This window comes from Prosopis cineraria, unplaced genomic scaffold, assembly GCF_029017545.1.
Source record: "Prosopis cineraria cultivar Desert tree isolate PC_DT_omini unplaced genomic scaffold, ASM2901754v1 PC7, whole genome shotgun sequence".
NCBI lineage: Eukaryota > Viridiplantae > Streptophyta > Magnoliopsida > Fabales > Fabaceae > Prosopis > Prosopis cineraria.
The window spans coordinates 21,150,758-21,170,465 of NW_026555338.1; positions in this window are offsets into that span (position 1 = coordinate 21,150,758).

A 19,708-nucleotide genomic window follows, 5' to 3' on the forward strand; every position below is an offset into this window, starting at 1 on the left:
GCCATCGATCTCTGAATCAAATATGAATCTCTTTCGCTATGTGTACAATTGACATATACTCTGAAATCTGCACGCAAGGATTACAATGTTACGTATATATACTATCTTAATCTTGTGCAAGGAGCTCCCAATGCGATGCCTCACAGTAACAATGACGTCATAGATTCCTTGGGATGGTTTTGCATTATTTAATCTCCAAGACACGAGATTTTAAGATAAATTGATTCAATTTCTTCTATTTGTTGACCCAAATGCCCCTCAGTGTAGCCGCGAAGCGGTGATCAGTCCGAGTAAAAATTAATAATTAAAAATAATATAATAAATTTAGCAAACAAAATAAATATAATGGATCAAACTAAATTACAAGAACTTTATTCAAAATTGGTAGAAACTATAAAGAATTGTAGATTAATTGTTCCAAAAAATATAATAACACAAGTAAAATTATACATATTTTTATTTGCAAAAAATATATTGATGTTTTTTCTGGCCTATCTACATTTGAAAGAGAATAAAACTATCATGGAAAAGAATAACTTAATATTTTGTGATTGGATTTTGTTATAAAATAAATAACTCTTTAATTCATTTTTTAATAATGAGTTTAAAATTTTTGGCTTGAATTTATACGATATATGAGTTAAAATATCATTCATTCAAAAAGTGTTAAAATTCAAATATTTTATCGTATCTAGAATGTTCAAAATTCCAAAATTAAAGGATGCAAGGATACAAAATTTTACATACTATATAGTGATTTTTTCCAAAACCCACAAGCTGGGCATAAAGTGGTTGAGACCAAGGTCACACAAGACAAGTCCTACTTTATTTTTGACATGCATGCCGTGAGCGTTCACCATGGCATGGCGCGTCACATCGTAGACTTTCACACTCATTAATAATGGAAATCTGGTGAAGTGGTGATCTTGGATTATTTAATTTCCTGGCAGGCTGAATTTTCCTCTTCTGCTAAATTTTACTGGCATGGCTGGCTTGATTTAGCTTCGAGATTAAGCAAGGTTTCAAGTATTTATTAGAGAATTAACTTAAGGAAAGAATTATCGAGTTATCAACCATGGAAAGTATCTCAAGAAAATTGCACATAGGGCCCCTAGAGGAGAAAAAAATTGCCCTTAGAGCTTAATACATTCTGAAATTATTTTGCAAGCCTAAAAACCCTTTTTGCAAATATGGCTAGGGAGAAAAGGCATAATTGCCATCAATGAGAAAGAAATAATTTTAGATTCACTATTAATGGACAATTATTTATTAGACTCAAAGTTGTTAAGTTTTGAATATCTAGTTATAAAAATCTGAACTTATTATCATAATGAACTTTAACTCTGAAATCATAAATTTTAAATTTTGACTTGTGAATAGATAAACATATACTTGTGAGTTTTTGAATTTTAAGTTGTAAATTTATGAAGTTGGCGAAGACAAACTTGTCAACTGTAAACAAAAATTTCACTACCAATAAACAATTACTTATTCATATATGATTCTAAAGTTGTGAATATATGAATATCTTATTATAAAAATATGAACTCATACTTGCTGTCTTTTCTCACTACAAACAATTATGTCTTTTCTCCTTAAAATATGTTTGCAAAAATAGCCCTTGAGCCTGCAGAATAACTTTAGAATGCATTAGGTTCTAAGTACATTTTTTTCTCATCAGAAGACCCTAGGTGCGATTTTGCCAAGAATCCGTTTGGAATTGTCATAATATGTTTTGTTAACGTCCCATGCATTTTTTTTCAATGTTAATAATATATAACCAATGATTCAACAATCGAACTAAACCGAACGATCGGACTGTTGATTGGTCAAGCTAATAGCTTGATTAAATTAAAAAAATCATTTGGAGAGTTGAGTCAAATTTGGTTACTTTAGACTAGCAGTTGGATGAAAATTAGGATCACGCCGAGAAACGAGTCCGGTTTTCAAAAACCAGGCTATTCATAAAGATGACATTTTTTTTTAATCAATTTTTTAAAAATGATCAATATTTTTTAATCATTTGATATTATATTGTATCATATGACTTGTTAAATTATGATAAACTTAAAATATTTAATTTTATTTTTAAGTAAAATAAGAATTTCATATTTATTTTTTGTATTTAGATTATTAAATATATATATAATTTTTTTAATTTAATTATTATTTTATCAATTTGATTATGATTAGACCACGTGAATAGCTAATCGATCTAATTTTAAAAACATTGATATAACTTGAAAAGCAAAAAAAAAGGATGCTTTTGCCAAGATCGATAAAGAAAGAGGTTGAGAATGTTAAGAGTCAAACATACGCTAGGGTAGTACTTCTCTTTCTTCTGGTATTCCAAGGCCTAATTATTGCTTTTGATACGAAGTCAATGAAAATTATGACTCAGCGATAAGATTTGCTGGACAATGGTAGTTAGTGGATTTGATTTCAAAAGTCAGAGCACTGTCAATAATTTGAAAGAAGAAAAGAGCACCAAAAAAAAAATATTGAGAGTCTCTATCACCATGTTTGAAACCGCTATAGGATGAAATAGATCGGAACAAATTGTTTATGTAATGGAATGGAAATGGAGTGTAGTAGAACGGAGTACTGGAATGAAAGAAATATTCTAGCGTTCGGGAGTTTTATGTTAGAGGAATGAATGATTTTATTTGATCATCATTTGTGAATTATTATAAAATTAATATATTTTAATTAGTTATATATATTTTATAGTTTCAAGATGAGCGGAAATTAAAGATTGAGAGGAGGTGCGAAAAATGAAAATAATTTTATAATAATATTATTTATATCACGTAATCATAGTAAAAAAATTATTGACCATAGTTGAAAGTATGTGAAACCATAGCATAAAAAGAACAAAAACACCCTAATAATTAAAAAACCATCATAATAAAAAAAAAGGTTTGAAGTTACACAAGTAAGGTCTATTATGATCAAAAAGAAATTTTAAAATGACCATAGTGCTAGAATGTTTTCTCACTATGTCTTTCAAAATTGACCATAATCATTTTTCTTTTACAAGATTTTTAAGTCGCGTTCTATAAACACTTCTACTGTCCACACCACCAGTTAGATCAAGTCGATATTATAATTAACATTGACATTTTATTTTTTTTAAAAAAAGTAACCATGGAAAGTAAATTTTGTTATGCTTTTATGTTATACTCTCTCTGTCCCAAATTATAAGATATTTTTAAATAAAATTTCGCATACCAATAACCCTTATTAAATACACTTAACAACCTTTTTAAAAAAAATAAAAATGTAAACTTTTAAAATTACCCTTTGTTTAATAACCTTAAATCCACACCTAATTAATATTAAATGGAAAGAGAAAGGGTAACATTGAAATAAACATATTTTATTAAACCTTAATTTTTCAAAGTGTTTTATATTTTAAAATGATGAATCTTCTTAAAAAGTATTTTATAATTTGAGACAGAAGGAATACTATAAATAGATCAATGAGATGATGGTAAATGAAAAACTTTGATATATTAATATTTATTGAATATTAATTTGTATAGAAAATAAGAACTTCCCTGCATCTATGGGTGTATTGTTTTAGTTTATATAATATTATTATTATTATTATTCTCATTTTAAATTAGAAGATAATTTTAAAAATAATTTAATATTTTAAAATATAAAATAATTTGATAAAAATAAAATTTATGAAATATTTTTCTTAATATTACCTTGCTTTTTATTTGGAAAAATGATAATAAATTGAATTATATAAATGATAATCTAACATCTGAAATGCCATAACTTCAATGAAATTTCTAAGGACCTCTGTGTCAATAAATTTTAAATTTTAAATTAAAAATATTATTTTACCCTTATAAAAAATAATAAACCCCAATCACAATTTTTTTATATAAATCACAAGAATTAAATAAAAAATCACAACTTCTCAAGTATATTTTTTATTATTGAAAAACAAGCCTCAATTATAATTTTTATTTAAGGGATAACAACTTTTATTTTATGAATCGTAAAAGTTGAATAAGAAATCATAATTTATCAAGTGTAATTTTTATTATTGAAAAATAATTTTTAAAAATAATAAATCTTATTTACAATTTTTATTTAAAGAATCACAATTTTCCTTCAAAGAATAGTAAGTATTGAACAAAAAATTATAATTTATCTATAAAGATAAAATGATCTTCAATTTAAAATTTATTAAAAAAAATATTTAAAAATTTTAATAAAATTATAATATTTTAAAAGATGAAATTATTATTTATATAATTTATAAAAATTTATTGTGTTTTTTTTTAATTGTTCTCTGTCTTACGTTATCTTAATCTTGGCCTCTTGGAGTCAAATCAGCTTTTGGAGTCTCTGTCAAAAAGAAGTTTTCACGAAACTTCCCAACCCCGTTACGCTCGTCCAAATTTCGACTTATTAATTCTTAGTCATATATAAAGCCAAAAGGCGGTGAGAATCTTTTATACTTCTGAGTCAACACAAGGACATATCCAATCGCCTTCTTTTCAATTAAATATTATCATTTCTAACCTATTTTATCAAAATAAAAAAAATCTTAAATTTTATTAATTTTATTTAAAAATTTAATAATTTTTAACCTTACATCTATTAAATATACATTATATATACTCTCTCTTATCAACATTTAATAAAAAATAAATAAAAAAGCTTATAATAAAAAAATAATGATATATTTTATAAAATGATAAAAAATTATTTTCTCTCTTCCTTTTAAACAAGATTGAAGGAGTATCAAACACTATAAGGCCAACCCTTCACAAACTTGAGCTTAAAAGGGTTAAATTTAAAAATCTCTATTATCCAAAATTCTTACTATTTGCAGGGTCCAGCCTTTAAACTCTTCTAGTTGTGAATTCTAGACTTTGATTACTAAATAAATAAATATACACCTGTGAATATTCAAGACAAACATATCAACTCTAAATAAAAATCTCACTTTTAATAGGCAATTATTTGTTAATATATGAACTTAGAGTTATGAATTCGAGAACATGTAAGTGTAAAAATCTAAATTTATACTTGTTGCTTTTAGGCGAATTGGACTTCAGGATGCATCTTCCCAATTTTATTTAATATTTAATTTAATTTATATTTTTACATTATATTTAATAACTCTTAATTAATATTTTTAATTAATGAAGGATTAGAAAATATTTATGTTTTAGTAAGTATTTTGTTCCACCAATATTTAATAGAGAGTAAAAAAATTAATAAAAATTTAATAATATAACTTATAAACAGGAGATAAAAATCTTCTTTCCGTGTTATAAATAGGATTGCAAGAGTAATTGAAATCACATAATTAATGCGCCTACTGCATGCTCCTTGTTTCCTACTAAACTTGTAGGTTTTAATTCAAATAACACATGAATTTGAAAAGGGAAAATTACTCAAAGATCTTAAATAAGAAATCTAACTACTCAAAAATTCTGTGAAATCATAAAATTATTTTGAAGTCTCATGTCATTTATTCAAGTTGTTAATTTGTTATATTGAAATTGTCAATTTTACTGCTGGAATCAACGATTTTAAAAATAGACTAAATCAGATGATCCAACTAGTTGGATTGCCAGCTAGTGGGTCACTGTGGTGGCTTGATGGTTTGAACTCTCAAGTTGTTTTAGCTGTTGGACCGGATTGAGTTGCTTTAGACTAGTAATTAGACCTAAAACCATTTCAAAACAGCAAATCAAAGTGGACAAAAAAAAGGGTCAAATTTTTTCTTTCATTTTTTTTTTCAATTTTAGCCCTATCCTCCACTTCAAACACTTCATATGATATTATGTTGTTACATGTGACTTGTTAGCTTATAATCAAATTGGGTTTTATTTTCAAATTTTGTAAAAATTTCACATTTATTTTATTATATATATATACAATATTTTTTATTTAATTATTATATCATCTGTTCAATTGCTAGCTAGTCTAACTAATTAATTGAATCATGAGAATTGTGAACTGCTAACCCTTTTGATTTGACTTTTGGTTTAGCTTTTAAAACATTGGCAAGAATAATGAAGGTAGAAAACGCCCTTGGGAAAGTTACTCTCAATTAGACCCAACAATAATTCTCAAATTTGACTCAGTCAAATAACTAAATAAAAATACTAAGCAGCAATATAATTGGCAATTTTAATAAACAACACGAAACTTCAGAGTACTTTTATGATTTATTAACTTTTTGGTATACTTATATTGTTTATGTAGGATCTTTCCCATTTGAAGAATAAGGTTTTGAATTATTTATAATGGAGCTCTGGGTCGTTACAAGCCTCATTATATTTCAGACTGAATGTGTTTGGTTTGCAAATTAAAACAACATTTATGACGTTTATGAAACTGACTTTGAAAATGATAAAAATAACTTTTACTTCCATATATCAAAATAAATACTTTTCCATAGCCATTTAGATGGACTTTCAAAATTTTCTTTTAACCTAGACAAAGTTTTTAGAAAATATACTTTCTAGCTAAATGAACTTTTGAAGGATGTTGGATGTGGTTTCCAAATTCCAATCAGTCCCTTAAAGAAATCAATAAAAAAAAAAAAGAGTTCTTAATTTTCATTTCTTTCTTTTTTATTTTGTTGTTTGCCCAAAAAACACGGTTCCTAATTAAAGCTAGTATAAAACTAGGATAAGGTTTTTGAGAATGGGATCCACATCCTTTTATCATACTCTTAACGTACATAAAAATAAATTTGGATTATTACATTTTCTGAATTCATTATTAAAATAATGCAATATTCATATAAATATTTTTTTTCCACAAACATTAAGATAAATATTTAAATTTAGACCAATTAAATTTAATCTCAACAATTTCAAAATAATTGGAAATGAGAATCTGGCTTAGCTAGCTAGCCATCTAACACTTTAATCAATCAATCCATTTTATGTATTCCTTGTCTTCGATTGTTACATATACATAGGCAGCAAATATAAATATAAATATATATATATATATATATGAATTGAGTCTCCAGAGTACTTTTTAAATGTATATAAATTTTTTTATTTGATTTCAACCTAGCAAATCAAAGATTAACAATGGAAATTTCTTAGAAATGTCTCAAGATATTGTAGGTAAGTTTAGCTTTCACACAACACCTTGATAATTAATTATTTGGAAAATGGCGAAGTAGAACCGAGTCAACACCGATTCTGATTGTCATGAAATGGTCAAAAATATGAAAATAAATATCCATTCTTTTAATTTCCAACAATTAATGCATAAAACCGAAGACAAAAATTATATTAAAATGACATTGATATCAAAGGCACCTCTTATATATATATATATATATATATATCTCAAAGGTACGCATCAAATGTAACATTGATATTGCTGTGAAATTGAGCCAGTGAGTTTTGGTCCTCATCATTTATCAATTAAAATTAGAAGGTCTACATTTATTGTTGCTTTATTTTTTTTAATAGTTCCTTTTATTTCTGTTAATTAGAAGAAAAATTTAATTTTTTTGCCAGAAGAAGAAAAATTTAATTTAAAATAAGAAACAATTTTTTAATTGTCACTGTATAAAAAAGTAAATTTATTATTTTAAATATTTAAAAATGATAAAGTTATAAAACTTTAAATCTAATTTATCAAAATCAAAATTTAATTTAAATATAATCCTATGTCAGATACTACCTGGGAAAATCTGTCAAGTTGCATTTGGATGGATAAATTTGGATTTGAAATTTATATATTCTAAATTCTTTATTTGGATGATATAAAAAAAATTTAAATTATAATAGTATAATCTTTTGTTTGGATTTTAAGTAAAATTTTAACTTTTAAATTCTATGTTTGAATTTAAAAGCAACTTAGACAACATCGGCGGTCTAGTCTTAGTTAAAGTTGGTGGTCTAGATGGCCGACTTTCATTAGGATTGGACAGCTAGAGCCTACCGAGTTCGAATGACAGCCTTTCACCAAGACTAAACCACTGACGATGATGACTGAGACCAAATGGCCAACTTCCATTGTGATTGAATCGTTAGCACCGATCAAGGCCTAATTGTCAGCTTCGATTGAGATAAGACTATCGTCGCCAACTGAGACCAAAGTGCAGGCTACGATCGAGATTGGACAACCAACTTCCATTGCAATCGAACTGCCAGCATCAATCAAGAGCAAAGTGTAGGAGAAGATTGGTACCTGACGGCCGACTTCCACTAGGACTGGACCGCTAGCACCAACTTACACTTTAGTCCTAGTAGATGCTGGCACTCTGGTCCAGTCCTGGTGGAAGTCAGTCATGTTGTCCCGGTTGCCACTTACACTCTGGTCCTAATCGGTGGTGACGGATTGATCCTAGTGGAAGTTAGCCGTCTGATCTTAGTCATCACCTGCACTTCGGTCTAGTTCATCACTAGTAGTCTGATCTGTCGTCTAATACTAGTTGACATTGGGGTTTCAGTCTTGATGGAAGTCAGCCTTCTATCTTGATTGGTGTCGGCTATCCTAACATGATTGGTGACAGTGGCCTTGTCCTGGTTGGTAGTGGTGGTAGTCCAACCCTAGTTGTTGCTGGCAATTTGGTCTTGGTTAGTGCCACCAACAGGCTAGTCAAATTACAAAGAGATTGATGTAGGACTTGAAATAATAAGGGTTTAAAAAGGATTTTAAATTACAAAGAGATTGAAGTACTTGGTTTTAGATTTGGGTCAAATCCAAATCTATACATTTTTAATCACCCAAGTAATAGATTTAACTCAAATCCAAATCCCTATACATCCAAATATAGCATTAGAGAAGATGAAGATTTTGAACATTTGAATAGAGAAAGAAATTAAAGATTACTAAAGTACATGAAAATACCGTAAATTAAGGTAAGAAAGAGGAAGAAATATGTTTATATATATCCCTCTCAACTGTATAAAATTGTATTTGGGGACATTTGGATAATTCTAAAATCTTACTGTGTCGTCGAAGAGCCTCACAAATGAAGTGTAATTATAAATATGATTCGAATTATTCCACCCAATAGGTTCTAGCTTTGGCACTTAACTCCCGTTACTGGTCAGAACCACTTCACTTGTGAAGAAGCCCTCAGTAGAACTAATAACACCATCTTCATCCTCTAATAATTGAAGTAGCCCTCAAATGTAGAACTAATAATGTCATGTATTGCCATCATGCCATGAAGTTTCTTGAGAAGCTTAAAGAGTGAGAAATAGTAGTATAAAGAAAATGGACCACCATGGAAGCTGCAGAATCAAACATGTCAAAGTGGTAATAGCCAAAGGGCCAGATGCTGACATGAGCACTTCAAATAGAGAAGCAAAACTAGGAAACATGAACTTAGCTGCAAAACCAAAGTAAGATGCTATCGAACATATCACAGCAGCCACAAAAATGACAGGATGAAGCTCGCATGGTGGAGTACTATTCATGATTGAACTTCATATCTGAAGGAAGGTGAGAAGAATTGGAATAATGGGAGCAAAGACGAAGTTGGAGGAAAAGGCTTCATGGGAGCAATTGAAGCTGTTGATGTTGAAGAAGAACACAGCACAAGGGATTTATCTTCGTGAATAGAAGCTGTGGCTGTGGCTGCTCCTATTAGAAGAAGTTGTGTCTATCTGCTACACACAAAACAAAAGATAAAGTCATGTGATTAATGATTATAGTAGCTAGATCATCAGGTGCCTTGTTAGGGTAAAGTACTTAGAGAAACTTAACACACACACACACACACACACACACACACACACACAAAGGGAGAGTTGGCTTTAGTAGCTAAACTCCATATCAGAGTGTACTCATTATTGTTCTCGCCCTTTGAAGACGGGACAGTGACCACCATCACTATAAAAAAATAAACTTTCAGCAGTGACTTTTCACTGCTAAAAGTTGTCGCTATAACAGTCATCGCTAATAGTTTTTGGCGGCGATAGTATACTTTTAGCAATGTCGCCGCCAAAAGTCTTATTTGCCGCTAAAAGTCCTTTTAGCTACGATAAATTGTCGCCACCAAAACTTTTTTTAAGAAATAATAATTTATTTTATGCCACATTACTTTTTCACGTGTGCATTAAGTGATGCCACGTCACCTACCATATATGTAACAGATTATGCCATGTCACTTGCCATCTTGTGCCACGTCACAGTCCACGTGGTCAACAGATAATGCCACATCACCTGCCATCTCATGCCATGTCACATGACACGTGTGCACTTCCTCAAGCCACCTCATGTGCCACGTCACCATCTCGTGCTATATCACCTGCCACATGTGTGCCCCCTCAAGCTACCTCATGTGCCACGCCACCATCTCGTGCCACATCACTTGTCACGTGTGTGCCTTCTCAAACTGCCTTATGTGCCACATCACCATCATGCGCCATGTCACATATTTGTTGCAAAATATGGCAAAGCTAAGGTTTTAACCCTTGACCTCTCCCTCCTCCAAGCCTTAAGACTTCCTTCTTTGTCAGTTGAATTGAAATGCACCTGTAATTATTATATACAAAATTAAAGATATATTATGTAACTGTATACACATATATCAAATAATATATGATTAAAAAGATATACATATATTATATTTTATTTTCAATTATTAATATGACAAAATGATTTATATGAACATTTAAATTATAATTTTAATAAAATATTATTTTTTACTAGTAAATATTATTTTTTTTAGGAAAATGAACTTAAAATAAACAATTTTTAAATATTAAATAATATTCTTATATAAATTGTAATAAATTTTTAAATTATATTTTTATTTTTTAAATGAAAATTATTAAGTATATAATTTATTTATAAATACGTATTATATTATTTTATGTTAAATATCTTTTACTTTTTTTCTTCTCCACATTTTTCTCAAAAATTGATAAACTAAATGATTAAATTTTTATCTTCTCTCAAAATAGCTAAATATTTCCTCCTCTTTTAATAAAAATATATTTTATAGATAATTTTTCAATATCTTAAAAAATTATTTTAATAAAAAATTAATTTTAACCACATAAATTTTGTTAATAGTCATTTTGAATAATTTTGAAAATGAATACTAATAACTTTTATAATATATAATAATTACAAGAATCTCATACGTGATCAATCTAGTTAACATTTAATCATCTTCAATCTCATAGCAAGGTGAATTTGAGTAATTATTCATATTATTCTTAGTAATAATTAGTTATAAAATGTTATTATAGCAATGAAAACCTAAATATACTATGAGGAATTACATGAAATCCGTGTCCAAAAGTCATTAGAGCTCAGTAAAAGAAGTAAATACTATATGTATATCAAGCTAAGCATAAAGTGGACAATATGCTAAGTAGTCTATAATATCATTTGCATCTCATGATATTTGTACAACTTTAACTTCCCAATGCCATTTATGTATTTGATTGTAAGTAATAATTTATGTATAACTTAACCTAATTATAATTGCAGTAATAACCCATTAAGATTTTAATTTATCATATTAAAATACTAGCTTAATAACATAATTATTAAAAAATATATGAGCTATATATGTCTAAAAAATTATTATAAATAATATAAAATTATAAAAAATTTAATAATTAAACTTAGCACACTTTGACTATTTTTTTTTTGTTTCATGTTCCTATATATAAATTATTTCTAATTCTATACATAAAATAAGAAATTTAATTTCATAAATATATTTTGAATAATTTTATTTAATTTCAAATTTTTAAAACAATTCATAATTTTTTTAAAAAAAACTAAATTATAATTTTACAAACATTACCATTAAAAGTAGATTATATAAATTATTTTTTATAATAATACTTTTGGTCTCACCAAAGTAAATTTTATTAATTATTTTTAATTTTTAAATTATTTTTTATAAAAATACTTTTGGCGGCGACAAATAAGTAAATTATATTAATTATTTTTAATTTTTAATTTATTTTTTATAAAAATAATTTTGGCGGCGACAAAATGTTGCCATTAAAAGTGGACTTTTTTAGTGGCGACAAATCAAAGTCATCACCAAAAGTGAATTTTTGACAGCGACTTTGATTTGTCACCGTTAAAAATATAGTTTTGGCAGCGACTTTTAGCAGCTACAATTAAGTTCACTTTGACAGCGACTTTGATTTATCGCCACTGAAAGTTCACTTTTGGTGGTGACTTTTTTAGTCGCCGCTAAAAATCATCACCAAAAATCATATTTTTTCATAGTGTATGTACGGTGATTGTTCACCAAAACCACCGCTGAGTTCAACATCATGGCCGCAAACAGCGATAGACCTTCCACCACTCGTTGTACTATCTCGGCATTCATATATATGATGGATTGGATTTGGTTGCTGTAATGTAATATCACCGTCTCGCTGATGTGTTCATCACACACAAACACACACGAATACACACACACGTGTTTGTTGTGCATGTCCTGCGAGTCAGTTCAAAGAGAGAGTGAACACATTTAATTTCTTTTGACTACCAGTAAACTTCCATTGCGCTTCGGATGGAGCCAAACAAGTGGGAGAAATTCTTTATTAGCCAGTTCTGAGTTGTACCATCCGAATGTGATAGTGGAGATTAAATATTAATTATTTTTATGTCTTAGATAAATTTTTATTGGGGATAAAAGGAAAATTTGTCTTGAAAATTTTTCATCAATGCGTACCTTTAATTTTTGATTGGCGTTGGCGTGATATTATTTCGAAAGATTCAGAAAGGTATCATGTCACTCTAGGGTAATATTGGATTAACTAAAGGACAATTTTAGTCTAGAAGTTTTTTTTATTAATGCACAATGTTTTTGAGTTACATATCAATTTTCAAATCATAAGAAAAATCTAACAACTCTTTATCATTGTTTAAAAATGGTTTGTATTTTCAAATTTTGATAAGATCACCTTACCTAGTGTACTGTTGCTTAATTAGGTGCAAAGCCAACTCTACTACGAGCACTTCATGAGCTTTCTCTTGAGCAAAGTCTAAACTTGCCTTCATTTTTCTCATCAACAAGTTCAAACTGATGTCGATAAATAGATCTTAGCTCGTGTAGACATAATTAATTATGAGCAAATACAGAATTGTTTGGACCTACCTGTGTGTAAGCAACAATACTAGCTCATATTCTAACTTGGAGGCATTTTCATGTAAAACGAGAAGGAGAGAGGAGAAGAGAGAGAAAGAGAAAGGAGGGGGATAGAGAAAGAAGGAAGGGACAGGCCGAAACTCTTATAAACTCTTATTCAATAACAATCAAAGCTTATCTAATGGATCAATATCCTTATTTAAATATGCCTCTTAGCTTGGATAATTTTAATATCCTAAATTAAACCTAATTATATTTTATCCCGCATTACACCACATCTACTGCAATTCAACCCAAAATCTTCTTTTAATTTAGGGTAATAAGAGATTATTAGATCCTTCTTCTAATTTGAAAGTTGAGAATTTCAAAATATCTTCCCAATTGAAAGTTAAGGATACTGATTGTTCATCCAAACAAACAAGCTAAAATTGTTCTTTAATTTAACCTTCAAATTGACAATCAATGTTTGTCAAATGTTATTATAAAGTGATAACGTATCATTTTTGAAACTTTTAGATTAACATTATGCCAATAAAAAAAATTTAAAATACTAGTTGCACTCAAAAAAATTTCGAACCATATTGGACTTTTAACTCTTTTTATTTTTGATTGCCCACATATATCTTTCTACCGGAGGTAGTTAAACTTTTTTTATATTAATAAATACATAATAAAAATAAAGATAATTTTTTAATTATCACTATATTAAAAAAATAAATTTGATCTATTATTTAAATTAAAAATTAAAAATTATTACTTTAAACCATGCAAATTAAATTTAAATGATCCAAAGAGCGATAAACTTGTACACTTCTATAAACATCCAAGCTATTACCTGCTTAGAGACTGTTTAGGTTTCTCACATTCCGACGTCATATTGCATCACCTCCGACGATTTTAGTCGGCCGTTTTTTCTCCAGGGTACTTTTAGGAACAGTTTTGCGTGAGTCACCACTTGGTCGTGTGATTTTGTCATGTCTAGTTTTTATAATTTTCTATATGATTTCATATTTATTTATTTGTGTCTTTAGTTATATTCATCCTTTTATATCAATATATTTATGTGTATAAATTGTTACCAATAAAAAATCTGTATAAAATTTGTCAAAACAGTCATTTTGTTGTATTTGACTTTTAAATTATACTCTAATTTAAATCAAATTATACATTATATAATGAGAAATTAATTGTGTTGATTTTTAGTATTAATGTATTTTGACCTATTTAATACATTAAATTTTATATTTTCTAAAAATTATTATTTAACCTATCAAATTTTATGTTTTTTGACATTTTTATAATATAGATTTTTGAAATATTTCTTATATGACAAATCATAAACATTAATGTCTATTTTGATAATTATAGATTTAAAAGTACTTTTCATTATGTGTAATACAAATAACTTTCAAGTTATCAAACTGACTTTTAAAAATATATATATAAACACAAATTGTATTATAATAACTAATTTCTACTAAATTGACTTTTATCAAATAAATTTTTAACAAATTAATTTTTAGCCAATGAAAAACCAAACATGGACATAGATCGACTACCATAAACACTTAACAGTCGCCATCTATCACTTCTAGCCAATAACAAAATCACATCTCATTTTATCAAAAAAATAATTGATAAAGAAAATCACATCACAAATACTTTTATCTTACTTGTCAAGTCGCAGTGTTAATCTTTATCCTTAATTAAGTATATTAATTTAATTTAATAGCTTCTTCCAAAAATTGTCTGTCTCTTCCCATATGCTTTTCTTTCATTTTCCTTCACTGTGTCGTTTCTTTCTTTTTTTGGCCATCTCCTTGACCGTGTCCTAGACTGCTAGTTCTAGTACTTTATTCGATGGATATTTTTTACCAGTAACATTCATATAAATATTTTAATTTAGACCATCGAAATTTAATCTCAACTATTTCAAAATAATTGGAAATGAGAGAATCTGGCGTAGCCATCTACTACTTTACTCAATTAATCCATTTTATGTATTCCTTGTGTTACGTTCGATTGTTACACACATAGGCGGCAAAAAAAAAAAAAAGGATTGAATCTCCAGAGTAGTTTTTTATATTTGATTTCAACCATGAAAGTCAAAGATTAACAATAGAAATTTCTTAGAAATGCCACAAGATACTGTAGGTAAGTTTAGCTTTCACAACACCTTGATAATTAATTATTTGGAAAATGGCGAAGTAGAACCAAGTCAACACCGATTCTGATTGTAATGAAACGTTAAAAAATGAAAATCAATATCTATTCTTTTAAAATCCAAAAATTAAAACATAAAATCGAAGACAAAAATAATATTGAAATGATATTGTATTTTACTCTGTTAATTAATATTAATATCAAAGGCACTTTTATAAGAAAAAATTATCAAAGAAGCGCATCAAATATAACATTGCCAAAATTAATAAATGATGAGCACCAAAACTCATTTGCTGTGAAATTGAGCAAATGAGTTTTGGTGCTCATCATTTATTAATTTTGGATCATCAACATTAAAATCAAAAGGTTTACATTTAGTGTTGCGTTATTTTTTTTAATATTTCCGTTTATTTCTTTTAATTAGAAGAAAAAATTAAAAAATAAGAAAATATTTTTAAATTGTCGCTGCATAAAAAAATACGTTACTTATTTAAATATTTAAAAATGATAAACTTATAAAATTTTAAATCTGAGCTATCAAAATCAAAATTTAATTTAAATATAATCGAATGCCAGATATTATACCTGAGAAAATTTATTAGAGCAGACGATGATTCTGAACATTTGAATAGACATAAAGAAAGTACATGAAAATACCCAAAATTAAGATATAAGAAATGAGGAGAATTATGTTTAGATCCCCTCAACTGTATAAAACTGCATTAGGAGGGATTGGAATAATTCTAAATCAATATGTCACGGCGCTACATTGAGGAGCTTCACAATTGAAAGTAGGATTTATAAGTGTGCGAGACGCTATCCCAACAAACAGTGGCTTCTCACTATGACACTTCACTTGGCTTCTTACGAGTCAAAACCACTCAAATTTGTGAGGTTGCCCAACTTGGGACTTGTAACATCATTTTCATCATCTAATGATTAAATCTAGCATTATATAAAGGCAGGAGTGGCTGTGGTTGTAGACGACGTCGTATATTGCCATGCATGCCTGCATGAAGTTTCTTGAGAAGCTTAAAGAACCCTGCCAGAAATAGGAGGATAAAGAAAATGTACCACCATGGAAGCTGCAGAATCAAGCATGTCAAAGTGGCAACAGCCAGAGACCCAGACGCTGACATGAGCACTTCAAACAGAGAAGCAAAACCAGGAAACATGAACTTTGCTGCAAAACTGAAGTAATATGCTGTCGAACATGTCACAGCAGCCATGAAAATGACAGGATGAAGCTCGCATGGTGGAGTACTATTCGTGACTGAACTTCGTATCTGAAGGAAGGCGAGAAGAATTGGAATAAGGGGAGCGAAGACGAAGTTGGAGGAAAAGGCTTCGTTCGAGAAGTTGAAGGTGTTGACGTTGAAGTGGAAGAAGAACACAGCACAAGTGATTCGTCTTCGTGAATAGAACCAGTGGCTATGGCTGGTCCTATTAGATGTTGGGTTTGTTTCCTACACGCAGAACAAAAGATAAAATCATTAGATTAATGATTATAGTGGTCATCAGATCATAATCATCACGTACCTTTTTGGAGTAAAGCACTCAGAGATACTTCTTAAAAAAAAAAAAAAAAGAATATACACAGTGAGCTTCAGCAGCTAAACTCCATACCAGAGCATAATCATTCTCGTTCTCGCCCTCCGGCGACGGCGATGGCGACCACCATGTGCGGAGGTTGTTCGCGAAAACCACCGCTGTGTTATTCAATATCATTGCCACAAACATCGATAGGCTATCCACCACTCGTCGTACCATCTCGGCATTCACATATGATGAATTGGATTTGGTTGTTGTAATGTAATATCACCGCCTCACCGTTGTGTTCAATGATACACATACATATGCGCGCGCGCGCATACACGTATGAGTGTGTGCGTATGTGTTTTACGTGTCCTGCGAGTCTGATCAAAGCGAGAGCAAGTACATTTAATTTCTTTTGACTGACAGTAAACTTCCGTTGCGCTTCGGAGAGAGCCAAACAAGTCGGAGAAATTCTTAGTTCGCAGCTGGCTCCGAGTTGTACCGCCCAAATCAAGTGTGGCTAGTGGACATTTAATATTTAATTATTTTTATATTTTAGATAAATTTTTATTTGGGATAAAAGGAAAATTTATCTTGATCATGTATTCTTAATTTTTGATTAGCATAATACATTATTCCAAAAGTTTCAAAAATGTTATCATGTGCCCCGAGGGTAACATTTGATCTAGAGGTATTCTCAAGATTAAAAGGACAATTTTAGCTCAGAAGCTTTTCTGAATGAGCAATTGATATCGTAATTTTTTTAATCAACGCAATGTTTTTGAGTTATATATCAATTTTTAAATCAGAAAAAAAATATAACAATAATTCTTTATCATTGTTTAAAAATGATTCTTATTTTCAGATTTTGATAAGAGGCCTTACCCATTGTTGCTTAGGTACAAAACTAACTCCACTAGGAGCGCTCCACGAGCTTTCTCTTGAGCAAACAAGTCTAAACTTGCCCTTATTTTTCGTAAGAGCAAGTCCAAAATAATGGTGTCTACAAATAGGTCTTAGCTTGCATATAGATTTAACTATGAGCAAATACGAATTTGTTCAGACCTACTCATATGCAGGCAACAAATACTAACTCATATTCTAACTTGGAGGCATTTAGTATAATTCAATCCAAAGTCTTGATCATTCTTCTAATTTGAATTGAGAACCCCAAAATATTGTGTAATAAAAAATTTAAGATACTAATTGTTTATCTAGACAAGTAAAATTGTTCATTAACATTCATATTGATGATTAACGTTTGTCAAATGTTATTATAGAATGATAATGTATCATCTATATGTGAAACTTTCATATTAACTTTATGCCAATGAAAATACCAGTTTGCACTCAATGAAAAATCTTCAAAGCAAATTGGACCTTTTAACTCTTTATTTTTGATTGTTTATAAGTATGCTTCTGCTAAAAGCAGTTAACCTTTTTTATTTTAATAGATACAGAATAAAAATAAAGATAATTTTTTAATTATCACTATATTAAATATAAAATTAATTTATTATTTAAATTGTAAAATAAAATTTTAAATTAAAACCGTCTAAATTAAATTTAAATGATCCAAAGAGCCAAGGGCGAAACTACGTGTTCTTCAAGGGGGACCTGCCCCCAACCTTGTACACTTTCTTTGCATACGCCACCTCCCTCTTACCCCATTCCCACGCAAGGCTCACACACTCTTCACAATAACCTCCCAATTATAGTAATGTCTTATATGATACATACATTTATACGCGAATTACACACACACACACACACACACGCATGTAATATGTATAATATCGGGCATCAGTAACTATTTCAATATTCTACAAAGAATTTAATTTCTTTAAATATTGTATATCATTTCAATTATATTCTCATTCAATTTTTATATAAGTGTCTTAATAATGATAATTAAAATCTTCATGCATATTTTTTTTTCAAAAAGATTAATAAATAGTGTAAGAGTATAGTTTAAAAACAATTCAAAAAATTACCAACATATATTTGGGATTAGCTAAGATTTTTAAAAAATATCTTATATTACGATTCAGAGACATACTAATAGTTTTTCATATAGATTAAGAAAAATTATTACATTGTTTTATTTTTTAAAAATACTTTACAAAAAATGAAGCATCATTTATTATCTTAACTGGGCGTCTTATAATGGACCAGCTTTTATTTTTGGAAACTACCGTATAATATGAGGAACCATAGAGAGCCATAAGTATATATATTATATGATTTTATTTTAAATGTTTTGAAAATTTTCTAAAAAGTACATATAATTTTATATAATTTGTTATCTAATATTTTTAAATTATAAGATTAAAAGTTTAAATTAATAATATATTTTTTGTTTTCCAATAATTCACCCCCTAACTATTAAGGGAGGGCGATAAACTTGCACATCACGTCCATGAGTATCCAAGCTGTTACCCACAAAGACTATCATTAACACTTAACAGTCACCGTCAACCACTTATAATAAAATCACATCTTATTTTTATAAAATAATAATAAATAAATCAAATCACATCCCAAATACTTTTGTCTTACTTGTCAAGTCCTCGTTAATCGTTAGCCTTAATTAAATATATTAATTTAATTTAACAGTTTTTTCCCTGGAAAATTGTCCCTCTCTCCACATCTACTTTTCTTTTATTTTCCTTCACCGCGTCCTTGACTCCAGGTACTTTCGATGAATATTATTTTTTCTTCTTCTTTTGTGTAATGATGGATATTATTATCTCAAGGGATGTTGAATGAAATTCTGAGTTTTTTCAATTTCCTATTATATGTTTTTATTTAATTTTTAATTTAATTTGAAATTTTGTATCTTAAGCTCTTAACTTACCTATATCACCTTTTTTATATTTATATTATTTTACCAGCAGTATTTTTCAGAAAATTGTGCTT